The sequence below is a fragment of the Typopeltis vanoorti genome, chromosome 7 (assembly GCF_054136105.1).
Source record: "Typopeltis vanoorti isolate ZY-2024b chromosome 7, IOZ_Tvanoo_1.0, whole genome shotgun sequence".
NCBI classification, from domain to species: Eukaryota; Metazoa; Arthropoda; class Arachnida; order Uropygi; family Thelyphonidae; genus Typopeltis; species Typopeltis vanoorti.
In genome coordinates this window covers 39,741,122-39,757,749 of record NC_143555.1, presented here as the reverse complement: position 1 = coordinate 39,757,749, position 16,628 = coordinate 39,741,122, and the positions used below count along the sequence as shown (strand labels likewise).

Below are 16,628 nucleotides of genomic sequence, written 5' to 3'. Positions count from 1 at the left end.
CTTTCTTAGGGAAAAAAAAAAGTAGTTATCAATTCTTGTAGCACTGCGAATGAAGCAGAATAAAATGGAATTAGTTCATTAATTAGAGGGGGGGGGATATTAAACTAAACGACCCTACTTAAAAGTGCGACTAGTGAAGCGGGATTCCACTTCTAAACTTCTCTAGTGGCGTTCAGGATACTAACAGACGGATTCAAGTATTCCTCCGTAACATATTCCACTTACTCTTTCGCTATCTGTGCTCAACTTCCAGGAATGACCCAGTATTCTTTCTCCCACTGGAAAATCTCGCTCTCGGTATGTGTTCTACACACACTAAAATCCCTTCCCGAACTTATACACTGCCCGCCAAAAGGTGCAGGACACTCCGTCGATTACGAAAACATCGACGGAGGAATGATATTCAACTTTTGTGGTCTCAGCAGAAGTCATGATCCTGTAATGCCCCAACAAGGAGTTCACGGAAATAGTTATTTAACCCTTAGACTGCCGACGGTAATAAATGTACTGTAGATTTCCAAGACCGGATTTTATGGTACGGGGTCCATCCAACACTACATAACACTTCGTATCACAAAGCAATGGCTGTAAGCATTGCAGCAAACAGCCGAGATCAGAAATCCAAATAGATGAACTGGAACGAAGAAGAGTACTCGCAAATCTTCTCCGACTCAATGAAACAGTTGCTGTGGCCAAAGTCTGGACTTCACTTATTAGGTTTTATTTAGTTTATATCTGCATGTTCCCAATTACTTTTGGTAAGACAGCGTATTTCTCAATCATTTCCCATCTGTTTATCAAACTTTGTCTTAATCTGTAATCATCCATTCAAATTTAACCATTAATATTCAGCAGCGAACAAATAATAAAACCACTCTTAACGTCTTCCTATTTCACAGAGGGAACAGGTGGCGCTCTATTGGCTCTAACGTTTCTCTTTTTTTTTTTTTGGAAATCGACAGATCTTGTCTCTGTCCTTCCTCATAGCTTCAGGGTTAAAGGTACTTTCTGCGACGCGAATACAACTGATAATAGCAGCTGCCATCTAGTGATCTTAATAGTAACTAGGGTTGTATATGTATATATTCGTGATGTATGTTGTATAGTAAAATTTTTTGAGTCGCGAGGATAAGACTCTTACAGAATGAAAAAGAATTTCTACTCATAACATCAAAGAGCAACTAACTCTCTCCATGGAAGCAAAAAACGAATTCTAATATTCCTCTAACTCGCCGAATACATTAAAACTCGTGTCTTCCTGTGATCCAGCGTGACAGATGCTACTCAGGAGGCATCCCCAGCAGGATAATGAATGTAACATCGAGACACCCCCAGGAGGACCAAACGTCCTCGAATATTACGTTACAAAGTCGAGGCATTTATTCGAATATTCCGGATATTTTAGACGAGTAAGACAAGCTGCGATTTAACAGCTGCTAAATACAGGCATGATTTAACTACTTGATTTATCTTATAAGATTTCAAAATTTAAGGATGAAATCACTAGGGTGACATTTTTAAATATAATCTAGGGACGAACCCCCCCCCCCTTGTTATTTTTAATATTTGGGAGAATCGTATTATTGTTTTTAGTTTGGACATTTCATCGTTGAGCACTAATCCAGTTTACACGAAACATTTCTCGAATATCTCCACTACCAGTTTGTAATTATACTTCATTTACCTAAAAAAAAAAGCTTTGTAAGGAGATACACTATTCGGTAGTTTTTTTAATTCAAAGTTGTTTCTTTACATCTTATCAGAATTGGAAGCATCAAATTACTCTAAATTAGAAGCATCGTCCAAGAAAATTGCAGGCTTTCTTCTTTTAATAATTATACTTAGCGACCCATCGTTAAATTACTCATAAGTTAGGTTGACATTGTTAGGGTTCATTTCGAAAATGCATTTGACAGAGAACTTTTTTTTTTTAATTATCTTCGTAAGTTTAATTACTTGAAACAATTTTATTCTAACAAGCAAACAAGAACGATAAACAATTTTTGTTTTTTTAAGCTTCCAGATCTTTTTCTGTCGCTTCAATACACTGCCACATATAAAAAAGCGACCTCTTGTTGTAACTTCATGCACTATTCCATTGTTTTTTAGTTTAGTACTCAAAGATGAAATGTCAAAACTAAAAACAATAATACGATTCTCCCAAATATTAAAAATAACAAAAAAAAGGGGGGGGGGTTTCGTCCTTAGATTATATATATTTAAAAATGTCTAGTGATTTCATCCTTAAATTTTGAAATCTTATAAGATAAATCAAGCAGTTAAATCATGCTTGAATTTAGCAGCTGTTATTATCTTAGTGAAACCTGCTCGAGAGATAACAGACGCTGAGCGATATTCAAGGGCCATGAAAGGAAATATATCTATTAGGATTTATTATTATAAGGATTATTGCCAGTGGTGAGCTATAAGGGGCTCGCGCGAACCCTTTGTTAAATTTTTCTCAAATTTGCGAGCCCCTTGTTCTTCTTGTTTACTTTGTTCTTTTTTCAAAAAAAAAAAAAAAAAAAAAAAAAAAAAAAAAAAAAAAAATTGAAACATATTAAGCGACAAACTCATAGGTAATCTAACAAAAACCAGTCTATTCGACAGTGTATAGATTATTTGTAATTATTGTTTCAACTCCTCTATAACGAATGCGCTCAAGTTTGAAAATAAAATAAGCGCATGCGCTATCTTTATCCTTCTCCCTTCTGGTAGCCAGTCAATTAATAAAACTTTTTGTGTGAAATATGGCTTTTTTTTTTTTCCCCCTCGACGATGCGAGTCCTTTGTTAAAATTTCCAAAGCTCACCACTATTGCTATTATTAATGTAAATTCTTTAACATCACACTACATGTATAAAATCCATGTAATGTTTAAAAAATACAATAGAAGTTTATTGTAAAAAATTACATAATTTGAAAATACTTAAATTCCCCCCCCACTCCAGATTTTTTGCATTCATTTGTATCAGGTTCACTCTCTGGCAACTGTTCTGCTGTATAGATAAACTAAGCATACCCCCCCTCCCCAAATAACTGCGGACTGAACAGAGCTTCCGCTTCGAGTATAATCACGTTTTTTTTTTTTGGCCTATATTTTAAAATTTCTGTAACATTAAAACGATTGCCAATAAACACGGCCTGATGGAAGCAGACGATTGACTGTTTTCAGATCGCTTAATTATATCCAATTTAGTTTATTTGAAATCAATCGAATTTTTTTGCCACTTTTAGCACTTTCACAATTACTACCTTTCCGTTTGTTTTTCATATTGCAAGCATCTTCAATGTTCAACTTCAGTATGTTCATAAGTACTGGATTCTGATTTCGTAAATTGAATTGGGAGTCGCAATTTATTAATTTTAATAATGTTCTTAGTTTCGTAAGTAGAATTTCGCCTGTACAGTATATAAAAGTCGAGTTTTAGCAATTAATTACAATTTCTGTCCTTAGATGGCACCACATTAGATCAGAGGCAATAATAGTGGACTCTGTTAACCGTGTCAGAATTGAACAAAATTTTTAATGATAATATATCTCATCTTTTAATTAAAAAAAGTGGACAGTCGGATATTTTAGCTGCATTTCCTGACACTAATAACTTTCACAAATCGTCTTTAACTAAAAGTTTAAGGATAACTTTAATTTTTGACACTTGCTAGACAAAAGATGGACCGTCTGTCTACGTGATATACAGTACTTTTAAATGTTTGATTATCCCAGCGATGCTTTTGTTTTTATAAAAGAATTAATTTTTTTTTTCGATTTTTTCCTTCAAACTTAAAAATTGTTGATTTTATTACACAATTTTAGTGCTTTTCTGCGCTAACATTTTAATCGAAGCTTGATGAGATTGCGGAGGCTTTACTGTACAACACCTCTTATCAAGGACATAACGTAAAAATTGTATTCAGTTTGTTCCTGTCTCTAAGATTAGCCACGGAATAACCTTTTGTTTTAAATCTTTGTTCGAGCCAGTACTGGGATGGAGATTAAAAAAAAGAAAAAAAAGGGAATGCAACGGGCCAATGTAATGAAGGTTTACAGTAACTCTTAAAAGTTCATACTGCAGAAAATCAAACCATGGAGTGTTTTTAATAAAAACTTCTGCCAGCGACAACACAAAGTTATTTGTTCCTGTAGAGCAATCATCTGCTGTGTCACGCTACACCCAGCGCTTTACGCTTCCCCGAATTCCCAGTCTGCTGGAATTCGGAGGATAGTACTCCGCTGAAATCGGATGTGTGGCAGGTTTGCCCAAAGAGGCATTCGGCATAATATGACATCAGTTTTCCGAGTTTCTTTTGTCATAGATCCGCAGTGCTAATTCATTCAAACCAAGCGACAACTCTGAGACAATGTCGCTTCGAAATTACTGCCTTCGACATTTAAGCAGCCACAATACCAGGCGAATGTCATTTGCACGCTTTTAGACACCGCTTCGCTGTTTCGAATTGGAAAGGCGCGTTCCTAATCTTTCATAATACTGCGATCGACAACAGAAAACAGTTCATATTCCGGTAATTGGACCACATTTTCTTTTTATTAAGCTAAAAGCACAATAAAGAAATAAAACCCGACAAGTTTTGCAAGTCGTTTGACTTGCATCTTCAGGGGTAAAAGGTAACTTAGAGTTAAAACAATAAAAAAGAGAAATTAATAATTACCTTTTACCCCTGAAGACGTAAGTCAACGACTTACGAAACTTGTCGGGTTTTATTTCTTTATTGTGCTTTTAGCTTAATAAAAAAAATGTGGTCCAATTACCGGAATATGCTTTATGAACTTCTAAACCAGAAACCTCCACTTACAAAGAAAACAGTTTCTTTTAGGGCGCGCAGCTTTTTGTTGTTTATCTTGCGTAGAGGAATAGCAACAACTTTTGTTTAGTAAATAAACATCCCATATGGAGCGTTAGCAGTATTTTTTTTAGCCGGCCTGAGGATTGTTTTGCAAAACGGAACTTGCTTAAATATAATTTTGGTTGTGCATTTCAGCTTTCAGATGATACCGTATTATCAACGACATTAAGCGCGTTCTGGTAAAACGAAGTTGACTATGCCGAATGCACTGTCTGATACTTACAGAATATGATTTGAAGGAGAACGTGCGATGAGTTCTATTATTTTCAAAAATAATATCTTTTAAAAAACAAAAAAGTCACACATTTAATTTGATATATCATAATTTTCTTTGCAATATTACACTCTACGCCGAACGATGCCCAAAACAGCTTTCTCCCAGGGAGCGCCAATATTTCTAAACTGTCACGGACCATCATTTCACAATTTTTGCTTTTCTACAGCTGATGAATGATTCAACTGCATCTGAATACACTTGGGAAAACTGCTGGTCGGACATTGCGCAACGTAGAAAATGGTAGCCGTTTCCCAAAACTTGTTGGTCGATATGTTGTTGCCGTAGGGGAAACTTTTGAGCTGTTTTGTTGGTTTACAGGATTAGCAGCTGTCAAGTTGTATCAAGTCGCGATCTCCTTTACGAGGGGAGTTCATGAACCGTTTGTAGTATTCTTATTTTGTTTGCAGTTTGGGGAGAAAACGGTTTTCTTATGATGCCGGTGTTCATTATAGTTTTCTCTCTCTCACACACACGGAGAAAACAGACCCTGGCAAACGGCCAGAAAAACTTTGCCTGACGAGCACAGCAAAGTGTGCGACGTTGTTTTGTGGAGGTATACGACACACGAAGCGCGAGGAATTACATGCATTTCGGTGCGCCTCCAAACCCAGTTGGAATTCTATTAACTCAAACCAGAAATTCAAACTACAAGTCATTTAACACGAAATTTTTTTCGTTGCACTACTATACCTCCGAGAGAGAGAGAGAGAGAGAGAGAGTTAAGAAAATTGGTAAGTTACTCTACCACAATAAGAATAATATATTTCTAAAATTTTGACATCAACAACAATTTCACAGACGTATTCGATATTAATATAAGTTATATAAATTAAAATATAAATCCTTATTTCTGCTGTCGTCTGCCAAAAGATAATTTCGAATCAATTGCTTCGATTTTGTTAATATTTTTTTTATTTCTTTATAAGCGGTTTATATTATTCCCTTTTCCTTTTAACAAGACTTGGTTCTTCCAAAAAAGCGCGGATATTTAATTAACGTACAACACGATAAAGATCATTGATGTCTTTTGCTTTTGGCTCTCATTTTGAAAAGGAAGGCAAAAGTAAAAGTAACTCCCCCCCCTCCTTTTTGTATATTTTTGTAGCGTAAGCAATTTTAATTAATCGCAGGGCATTTCTGGAGTATCTTCAACAGCAATTGTTCTCTCGTGTATTCCCCACATCTTCGAGCACGCAATTCTCCTTTATTTAACATTGTCATGAGTTCATAAACCATCTTTGGCAAATCCAGAAGTCGACAAATAGTATGAAGGACTGCGAGCCGATTTGGTGTTGACTTGATGATTCCCAGGGAAATATTAAACGTGCAGCTATTATATCTCCCTATTTGGCATTCATTTTTCCCAATTTGCAAATCTTTGCGTTTAACCAAAACTCTTTAAATATGGCTCGAAGGATTAAATATTTGAAGTTGCAGTCAGTGATTGAAGATTTAAGTGAAAAGGCTCCCTGCGTGCATTTCCATAAATCACCTCTCAAGGAGAAAACAGAGAGAGCCTTTCCGTCCGCCCTTTCTGTGTTGTGGGTCAGCAACACTCAGCGTTATCAAAATTCAAGCAGAGCAAGCCGCCTGTCGAATACATTAACGTCAATCACCGGAGTCTCCACAAACCAGCGGCATCTTTTGACGCACAAGAAAAACCAGATTCATCAGTATAACGGGTGTTATGGAGAGAACATTTAATAAGTTCCAACATTCATCTTACCGTTTACTGAAGTAAAGGCAAGAAAAATACGAAGCGCTTATGATATCCTAGAATGTTTCCGCTTCTGCCTATCGATGAATGTTCGGGGGAAAAAAAGTTCTATTCACTGGTGACAACTCTGCTTTCCAATCGAATAACAGCAAGATGTTAATGGCGACCCCACGATTGCTGTTGTTTCTCGGATAGACTAACTTTTATTATTTATTTGACTGTTGGAAGTTTGTTCGTCCTCGGTTATTGATGAGGTTAGGAAAACTAGTTCGAGTATTTTAAAAGCACCTTTAACAGTAACATTTATTTCTGCCTGCCTTATTATTAAATTTAGGCTTCTGCCTTTTAGATAATTTAGGAAGCAAGTTATAAGAAACTAGACTATTTTGTTTAGGTTATTTGTTAATGATTTAAATTTAATTTTTCAAGGCACTGAAAAATTCCACAAAAATTATTCATATTTTGTGAAATTTTTAACTGTTATCGGCCGGTTGTTTGCCTATTACAGAGATTTTCTCCCCTAAATTTCGGGGAGAAAATCTCTGTAAATTCCATCAGTTTAACTGAGAAAACCTGGTAGAAGGTACTTAATAAATATAACAATTTTCATTAAAGTAGAATTCGCAAATTTTGCACTTAAAAAATCGAAACTGAAAACAATTGCAAGTATTTGGGATAATTAACAATGGTTAAGTTATTTATCCATTTATATTAATTCGCCAACGTCTTTTCCCTCTAGAGTGTCTTTCATTCCTGAAACAGCGGGTACTCAGAGGTTTCGACAACAGCCCCATAATTTCCTTGACCTTTTCAAACGACCTTTCAAAAATATGTTTCGAAATGTCACTTTCGGCTGTGTTAGATAAACACAAAACTTCCCTCACTTTTATTTTCTTTCAACGCAGAGTAATTTTCCTGTCTGTAAAATTTAAAAAAATAAAGCGAAATGAGATTTAGAGAGCTTGAATTTAAAATATTTTCCGGGTTGGATAAAATTTCAACAGAATGCATATGCAAAAATGAAGAAAGCATACGTATATTCCTAGTACTTATAATAACCGTTTTTTTTTTAACTTAAATTAATTACGAATTCGTTTTGAAAGTTATCTCCTCAGAGGGAAAATCGCGTAGAGAATTAAGTAACACAGAATGGATAATCCGACTTATTCTGTTTAGATGTGAATGGTAACGTGTGTAACTCTCATTTAATTTTATTATTTTTATGTGAATGCCATCCACGAAGGTCGTTAACCTAGTATCATGGACATTAATACCTTGGAATAGCTAATGGGTAGAATAATCGGGAGCATCCCGCCTTCTTACAATTCCCAACTTAAAGAGAAAAAAAAATTGGAAAATAAAATTAAAAATAAAATAAAATGAAATGAATGTGTTACTTCAACTCAAGAAGATTCGATATTTCGAATTTTTCATGTCGGTAGCACATAATGCTTTCCATCTAGTGTCAAAAAAGCGAAAGGTATCGCAAGCGCATTACTTTATGCCTTAATGCTAAAGGAATAAAAATAATAAAAAAAAAAAAAACGGGGGTTTAAAATATTATGTTCCTCTACTAATAGGAAGGCCATTCCATTCAAAATTTTATGGTGATAGGTTAGGTCTAATGGTTCATAGAGAAGAGAGAAAACCCTTACTGAAAAAAATATAAATAAATACAGTTAATTCTTAGGCTCTTTATTTAAAATAAGATATTATTTAGCCTTACCTATCTCGGAGTAGTGATTTCCTTGATGTATGACGGCACGTAACGAGTTGCGTGTGTGTGGATGGCGTTGTAAAATCTCAATGTAGCTTAAAAATACCAAAGCGCTTTACATCGATTTTTACATAAGTCAAGTCCCATGAGAATGTTGTAAAAATAACTTGTTTGTCTCTGTATATTTTGTAGTAGATATTTTTGTAAATAACCCTTTGGAAGTTAACTGTATTTACTCCTTTAATAAAAATATTTCAGAGTGTTAAAAAACAAGGCAATGTTTTGCCGCCGGAACTGTTTGTAATAGATCTACATGGCGGCATAAGAAAGGTTGTTTATGAAATTTTTGTGTGCATGTGAAAGGCTTACAAGCTCTGCACGTAAACACCTCCGAAGTCAGTCAGAAAGGTTCGAACAACTTTCCGATGGGATGGCCGCAACTTACAATCAAAAGAAAGCGGGCTGAACTTGAAAGAAGATGATAGAGTCATGCTGAGTTCTTCGGGGGTTATAACTTCGTGCGAGGTCTCAAAGAGGGCATAATAAAAAGGGACAGAGTCAAGCACAAGGGGTTCTCGGTTCCATTCGTAGCCAGAAAGAGGGCTTCCAGACGTTGCCGAAGAAGGAAAGGCTTCCCGGATTCCAGTCATCGCCAGAGAGAGGGAACAGATTCGTGAGTCCATAAGAGCGTCAGTTGGCGGCAATTATGGAGGCGGCAGTTAGAGCTATTGGAAACGGCAGATAGAAAAGCCAGTCGTTCAGGCATTTTCGGAGAGCCAAAGCAGAGGAGAAAAGGCGATGTAAATTACCCGAAGCAACTTCGCTCGGAAGATTTTCTTTTTTCGCCGTGGGAGAACAACCTTTTGCCGGTCGCAGTCCACAGCTCACTACTTTCCCGTTGAGATATATTACTGAAGCCAGACATTCCCGAGGAAGCTCAAGATGTGAATTGAAAGAAATGCCATAAGACTGTAGTGAAAGACTTTTGACTGAATGTGCGATGCTGAGTCTTTTGTAAGTTAAAAAACCTTTTGTATATTCCCTCTCATAGTAGGTTGTAGATGGACTTTTAAGAGATTGTTCAACAGTAGTAAGAAGTGTCATTAAGAGAATCGATTGGCATATTGGAAGTTGATATAAAAATTGTAAAGATAACTTAACAGAGAGTTAGCTAACCTGTTTGCAAGTAAACTAGAAATTTAATAAGTTGAATTTGTAAGCGGAGAGTAAATAAGATTGTGAGTTAAAGAAGTTAATTAGTTAGATATATATGAAGAGCCAAAGGCTTCAATTCGGCGACATATGATTTGTTTAAGTTAAGGGATATTACATACCATATCGTTTCTTAGCGAATAAGAAACTCAAAGAGTTTCATGCCGAATATAGTAGAAACTATATAAAGTTCGGCGATTCCAAGCGTAAGCAAATACCTGGATACTGCAGCAACTGACCCTAAAGGTAGTGCAAACTGAGGCAACTCATGTCAAAGGTGGAGCAAGATCCGATCACTATTCTTGATATATTTACAAATAATGTGAACTTAGCTCCTAGGAGCTGTATTACTGTTCTACATTATGAGAGAAGGTCACTACCCAGACCGGTTTCGACCTTTATTGAGGTCTCATCAGTGAGTAGGTAGACCTAGTTAATATCAAGTTTGTAGCGAACAGAACTTACAACCCTTCTATGAGTATTGCCGAGAGGTGTCCTAATAAATTATTAGATATATGAAGAGCCAAAGGCTTCAATTCGGCGACATATGACTTGTTTAAGTTAAGGGATATTATATCCCATATTGTTTCTTAGCCGAATATAAAAAAAGAAGTTAATTAGTGTTAAAGTAAATAGGTTATAATTTATGCTAAAGATTTTATAAATGGATAGAGAAAGCAATCTTCCTATTGTTTAATTCATGTATAATTTGTAAATAAATGTGTTTTAATTACATGTTAAATGAGTACTGATTCGTAAAAATAAAAATCTTTTATTTTACAACAGCACTGTTCCTAAATAAATCGGAATTGTGAGCGGGAAACTAAGCGAGATAACCGAAGCGTCAAGTTAAGTAAAAGAATAGACCACGACTTTTTGTGTCAAGTTTATTGAAGGAATTTGTGTTAGAGAGAGAAATCTGTCGGCCGTATTATTGAGTTTTATGCTAATTAAATGATATTAGTGGCGGAGTCTAAATTAAATAAATTTTCTAATATCTTAGGCATGAGATTCATAGTGCGAAGGGTAGATAAACATAGTATGCCGTAGAGTAAGTGAGAAAGGATAAGAGAGAAAAGGCACATTAGAGTAAAGTTATAAACAATTAGCTATTAAGAATAATGGTATATTAGGTATAAAGAATTAAGAATCAAGATAAAAAGATATTACATAAGAAAATAAACCAAGAGATAATACAAATAATATTGGAAAACAACATCTTTCGTTTACAGCGTGCTATGCCTTGAAGGAAAATAAATTATCACTGAAAAAAGAGAGCCAAAAGGCTTCACTTCGGCGATGCAAAATTATACAAATTAAGTGGATATTGAATCCAACATTATTTCACAGCCGAATATATAGAAACTAGAAGAGTTTCGTGCCGAATATTGAAACTATAAAGTATCGGCGGATCCCAGCGTAAGCAACCTTTTAGGACAGGGGCAATTCGTGGTAAAGGTGGAGTAAGTTAATTACAAAACAGCCATCATAATCAGTTAGGATGATGTTCGCCTGAAAATTTTGCAGTTTTCCATCGGCTTGGGGATTCTCTCTTCTGTCCTAACTAAAAAATAAAGATCAAAAGCAGAAGACGTTAAAAATTCTTAACCATTAAAGGGAGCAGAGCTGCAGATGCCAATGCTAAATTGATGGGACATTGATGAATGGTCTGCATAGCTGGGTTGGATCGAATTGGATGCCATCTTCTTTGCTGAATTACCATTTGCTGGCTATTTGTTTTTTACACGTAAAACTTGATCGCGTTACACAACATCGGTGAAAGAGTCGTTTTTAACTTTTTTTCGATTTTTACGCTATCGGGAAACATTTTACAACACTTGGATGAAATGGGGGCGAGCAAAGAGAAATTGGAGTTTTTAAGATTTCTGCTGGTGACTTGCACAGATGAAATGAAAACAAAAAAGAACTCATGGAGATATTTACTGGAAGTTTCTGAAAGTGTCCATTTTTACAAGTTCAAGACATCAAACAAAACTCTTTTGTGGGCTATTAATTTATCGCTTTCTTTAAAAACTCAATACTTTGGGGTGAACTTTGAACGTTTCCTTGCGAGTGATGCATCGATTGCCACTATTCACATCTAAACAGAATAAGTCGGTCATCTCTCTCTCTGTGTTACTCAATTCTGTACGCGAGGGTTTCGTAATGCATTAAAACAGCAATGAGACTCTGCTTTAAATCCTGAACTAGTTTAATGTATTTCACCCTTGATCTTCCTTAAAGGATGTTATTGGTTTGAATTGTGTCCGAGTGTTGCTGGTTAGAATTATTGCGTGTGTGTGTGTTTTTCTGGCAAGTTTGAATAAATCCTTTCACCCCGTTTGAGATCGGCAAACTAGTTAATGGCATACTCAGATCACAAAAATTAAAAAAAAAAAAACGATCATATAAATGTATGCATAAATATATTTCGACTGATAATTGTATTAAACTTAAGTTCAGCTTCTTCTCCTGACAGAAAACAGTAGCGTAACGAATCTAGAACTCGATCTATCAACTCTGGGTCCTCAGGCATGTACTGAAATTGGTGCATACTCTTGATTTTTCCATTAGATTTCTCGCATTTGAAGGGGCTTTCCGAGTTTTATGGATAGAAACATATTTAATTTTAGGACCACAAAAACAAATTAAATAGAAGTCATAATAATAATAATAAGCGGTGTAAAAATATACTGGAAAATTAAGTTAATATTATGAGCTTCAGATGGCGCTGCGATACTCCCACTCATTAAATGGGACAAACACTAACGAGTTCGATAATTATCGCTGGACGTGTGTTGACTGAAAGACAGCTGTGCCACTCGCTACCTTCGCATTCCTCGTTAGTACTCGCAAACGGCAGCTTGACCAGGTTTCGGCGTTCTTAATCACTTGCGCCTGCCTTGTCTGGAAATATTTGACTACGTACAGCAGCAGTAGGTATCATGTCATCCAAGATCCAGGTTACTAATCCAGCTTTTCCACACATAGCAACACAATACTAAACTTAATGAAGGCGTTCGTTCAGGTGTAGATTTAAGTAAAATTTCCCTCCCATCGGAGAGACTTTTTTTTACGTAAGTAAAAAGGGATCCATCTGACACTCTCAAGGCGTTCACTTAAAGCGCGTTGTTGGGGAGGGAGTACAAAATCTTAGTTACGCTGCTGAATATTCTGACATGAAATGAATATTAAGGGTGAACGCCTTATGTACATTACTCAGCTTTACCTTGGTAATCTGAGATGAAAACCACAAGCTTTGTCTCGAGTTTCTGAACTATCCAGTGAATTTCTGAACTATTCAGTGGCGATTACTGCTTCTTGTTTCCTCTAGGCGGTCCCATCACGTTAACTTTTATCTATTCCGGCATGATGGATTGATTAGAATCTAATCAATCCATTACACTGATTAGATTCTAATTGATCATCATCATGCATATCAAGGATTTAGGCCTAGCGTGGCCTATTCCGGCCTTAGAAGTCATCGTTGAATCTCTTAAGATGACGTCCTGTTTTCTAAACTGTTCCCGATAAAGAAGTCAATTATGGCAGTATGTGCCATCCCCCACCATGTTCCATAATAATCTTGTACCCCCCCCCCATTTTTACATTCCTTCTCACCCACTGGTAAATAAGGGAAGAGATTAGATCTGTGGTCATTTATCCCTTTGTCGGAATTACAACGAAATTTCTGGATTAAGGAATATTATTGAGCACTTGGCTCATCCGTTGGGGGTTATTGATTACCACCGAGTCTTTTTTCTTTTCTTTTTTTTTTATAAAGGAAAAAACCTACTTGTTTGGTATGGTTTTTGGGATGTTTGTCCTGAGATATTTGTTTTAGTCTACCGCTATGTGGTAAACAGGAACGGACTTGAATATTTCTGAGTCTTTGGCTTGCCCATTTTAGTCTTCTGGTAGCGGATTAAAAAGAACACCGCATTTCCTTTGTACGCGGCTGGAGGGAAGGATTTTTTGTTTGGTATGGTTTTTGGGATGTTTGTGGCAGGTGTAAACACATACACCTGCCACAAAAAAAAAAAAAAAGGATTTTTTTTTTGTGGCAGGTGTATGTGTTTATTGAGAAATTTCGTGGTCCTTTCCTTGCATAATCGAATAGAAATGGTGGTATTAACCTGACTTCCTCTTTGGTCTCGCCAATAATCCTACCCTCCCCCTTTTTTTTTTTTCAACTTAATTCTCCTACTCATGAAAGAATTAAGAGATTTATGATTCCGTAAGCTGCTGGAGATGTTTATTACTTTCCGTGTCACAGACGGCTGAGCAAGTAAGAGCAGCTTCTCATCTTCCCCTCCCCCCCTTCCACTTGAGTAGAAGTCAGCGGAAATGGGTGAAGATCGACTGACCAACCGAAGTGCTACTAATGCTGGAGATACGAAAGAAATATTGTATCCGTTATTGCCTCATTCTTCGCACTCAAAGCGTAAAGGCTGTTTGCTCGTGGCCATACGTCCATCTGCTACACAAAGAAGATATAACAGTTTGACACACAAGAAACAGACGACGCCGTATTCATCCTATTTTTAAGGCGTCGTGGAAATGACGCCGTAAAAATAGGATGAATACGGCAACAGAAACTCACTTTGTTCCCTATAGGGGGAAGAAAATTGCTGCGGAAACGGATCAGCAAAATGGTCGTTCTCGGTTTTAGTGTCAAAAGAAAAATATTATTGGGGTGTTCATTAGCCTTGTGAAAGATTTCTGCTTAGTTTCTTAAGATCCCAGAAGAGTAATTTGCAGCAAGCGGTTGCAAATCTCCCTGAAGAGAATGCATATCATATTTTGTACTCCATTAATTATTCGGTCGATTATTGTACTAAAAGTGCTTATGGTAATCAAACATTTTCTTTGAAAAACAATTTTTTATTTTATTTCCAATGAATTTATATGGTTTTACTTTCGATAATTTGTCACAGCCTCCTTTTAAACATAAAACTGCTTACTTAGAACTTTAATCATGGGAATAGTAGCGCCCAAAAGAGCAGCACAAAAATCCAGCTGAGAATATTCCTCATACTGGTAATGAATTGTAAATAGCAGATTTTGATGCGTCGTATTTCTGATGTTAAATTATAGTGAGCATGTCACAGCACGCGAATAATACAGGCAGACTCATTTCAGTATTATTATTATCATTTATTGCGATATACATAACGTAATGACTATCGACATTCAGCATAGAATACAGAACAAACTCCTACAATACCTGATATATATATACCATACTTTTTTTTTTTTTTTCAGTTGTCAAAATAGATTTTGACAACTGAAAAAAATTCAGTTGTCAAAATCTATTCGGATATTCAGTTGTCAAAATAGATTTTGACAACTGAATATCCGCTGTTAAATTTATGGACAGAGTGCATTTACAATAAACGAAAGATCACACTGCAAATGAGTCAATCAATAGAGCAACATGGTAGAAAAGTAACGCATCAAAGATTTTTATTTCTCTATTTAATAAAAATGTAAGGCGATTTTGTCCTTTCTACAGAAGATAAAGTTTTTGGTAAACATTGTTGTGTGCAAAATAAAATTGTAAGACGACGCTTTCATCTTCTGGAGAAAGCGCAATAAATAAAGCTTAGATAAACAGTTCTCAAATTTTCATAAACTTGGGAATTCCCCAAACCCGCGTCCCCTCCCACAAGGAGCGCTCGTCATAATTTGGTATCCTTCTAAAAGTAATTTATCTAGTGGTATACAATCTGGATCGGGATCTTATATGTTTACTTTTCTTTGGTGGTTTGTCATTTAAAAAGAGAAGCAGATAAAAATAAATCATTTATTTTTCATAATGTAATATAATTGGTGTTCGTAAGTATTTTTAAAACTCACAAAATAACCATGTTTTAATGTGCTTCAGTCATAAGAGCTTAAGATTGAAGACTGATTGGTTTAATCTCATACATAAAAATCAAGTCATTTATTCTTATCGTAGGTGATAAGAATAAATGAAAAAAAAATAATTTCGAAAAGAAATAAACATGATCGTGAAAGCATGGCGAATTCTCCTAGAATAATAACATTAAGGATGTATTCAGTTTTAGTCGCAGTTGACTTCTTAATCCCTTCAATGTATCGGAAGAAGGGATTCTAAACAACCACAAAGTCATCATAAAAATATTCGAATGTGTTACAATTATTTCACTAACCATGTGTCAGGTCATTTAGGTTATTTTTTAGCAGCCTAACTGCAGAGTTGACACATGGTTAATCTCGAACTTTATTTTTGGGTGCTCTTAATGTCTTTATTTACTAAGTCATGAAGTTTCTAGAGTGCCACTAAAGTCTTCCCCTCTTTCGGACCAGTTACTCCTAAACGACTGCGTTGATTACCCAAATCTTTATCAATTATAGCCTAACAAGATTAGCGGAAGTGCTTTGGATATTCTGCAACTGCGGCCGATTTCCTGACTTCCACCACCTTTCTCCGTGTGTTTTCCCACATCACTGCTGAACAGTTACTTGCACGATAATGGTTGAAATTATGTTTTTTCTTTCTCTGTAACCAACGTAATATTTGAACAAATAACCACGTTCTTTTCTTCTGCTGCATCGTCTGAGATACTTCGAAAAGTGGTATCGTGCACTTTTTCAGTTATTAAGATACCTTTCCCACCTCACTTAAATATTATCACATTCCTTGACTCTTAGTTGCTCTCGTGATCTACAGGTGGAGCTGTGATTATTCTTTCAAGTTTTCGCTTTTGTCCATGTAAAGGTAATCATGTTGTAGAATCGCAAAACAACTTATATTGTAACTGTAACTTGTTAATTCTCCCAGATAATTGTGGAAATTTAAACTGATTACTACT

General features: G+C 35.8%; 1 protein-coding gene across 2 annotated transcripts in view; it reads left to right on the top strand.

Moving 5' to 3' along the window:
• The first annotated feature begins 5,626 nt into the window (after positions 1 to 5,626).
• Positions 5,627 to 16,628, top strand: part of LOC150104601 (protein kinase C iota type-like) — a 72,152-nt gene continuing 61,150 nt past the window's right edge. For both annotated transcript variants that reach the window (XM_090395804.1, XM_090395805.1), the window contains exon 1: positions 5,627 to 5,874. The gene's annotated coding sequence lies outside the window, so the exon portion shown is untranslated. The remainder of the gene's footprint in view (positions 5,875 to 16,628) is intronic.